This window comes from Meles meles, chromosome 7 (assembly GCF_922984935.1).
Source record: "Meles meles chromosome 7, mMelMel3.1 paternal haplotype, whole genome shotgun sequence".
Lineage (NCBI taxonomy): Eukaryota > Metazoa > Chordata > Mammalia > Carnivora > Mustelidae > Meles > Meles meles.
In genome coordinates, this window is record NC_060072.1 from 49521105 (window position 1) to 49522377 (window position 1273).

Below are 1273 nucleotides of genomic sequence, written 5' to 3' on the forward strand. Positions count from 1 at the left end.
CCCTCCCTGAATTAGTATGTTGATGCCCTAACCCCCAATGTGATAGTATTTGGAGATGGGTCTTTGGGAGGTAATTAGGTTTAAATGAAGTCCTGAGGGTGCAAACTGGGAAAAGAGCTCTGAACAGAACCTGAACATGTTGGCACCCTGATTTCCGACCTTCAGCCACTGAACTGTGAGAAAATAATTTCTGAGGTTTAAGCCACCAGTCTATGGCATCCCAAACAGACTAATACATCAAGACTTATTATAAAAGTAACCAATATAGTGTACCATTGGAGTCAAGAGAAACACATAGACCAGTGGAACAGAATGAAGAGTCCATAAATAGACCCACACATATTTGGACAACTTGTATCTGATGAAAGTGCAAAGGTAATTAAAAGAAGAAAATACAGTCTTTTCAACAAATGGTGTTGAAACAATTGAATACATATATGCAAAAGAATTAAGTTTGTTTCATACGTCTCACCATATACTCACCATAAAGATTAAATAAAATTTGATCACAGACCTAAATATAAAGCCTGAAACTATAAAGCACAGGGGGAAAATCACAACGATTTTATAAACAATACCAAAAGCATGACCCATAAATTGAAAAAAAAGTAAAGATTGGGCTTCATCAAAATTAAAAATATCTGTTCTTCAGAAGACACTGTTAAGAGATTGAAAAGAAAAGCCAGAGACTGGGAGAAAATATTTGTAAATCATATATTTGATAAAGGCTCTATATCCAGAAGATACAAAGAACACTCAAATCTCAGTAATAAGAAAATAACTCAGTATTTTTTAAAGGGTCAAAACGTTTGAATATTTTTCCAATGAAGATATAGAGAAAAAACAAAAAACAAGAAGATGCTCAATATTGATAGTCCCCAGGGAATATACATTAAAACTACAATATGATATCACCACCACTCTATTAGAATGGCTGTAAAAAGATTGTCTCTGCTAAGACAAGAATGTGGAGGAATTGAAACTCTCATACACTGCTGCTGGGAATGTTGATCACTTTAGAAAACAGTGTGGCAGTTTCTTAAAAATGTAAACATATGCCTACCATGTGACCCACCCCTCCCTCATTTCTGTATCTATCCAAGAGAAATGAAATCCTGCACCATACAAAGACTTGTATGTGCATATATATAGCAGCTCTATTTGTCATAGTAAAAAACTAGGGTTAAAAACCATATTTCCATCAACTGGTGGGTTTGTTCTTTGTGGTTTATCCAGACAAGGAATGAACTGCTGATACACACTTAATGTGAAG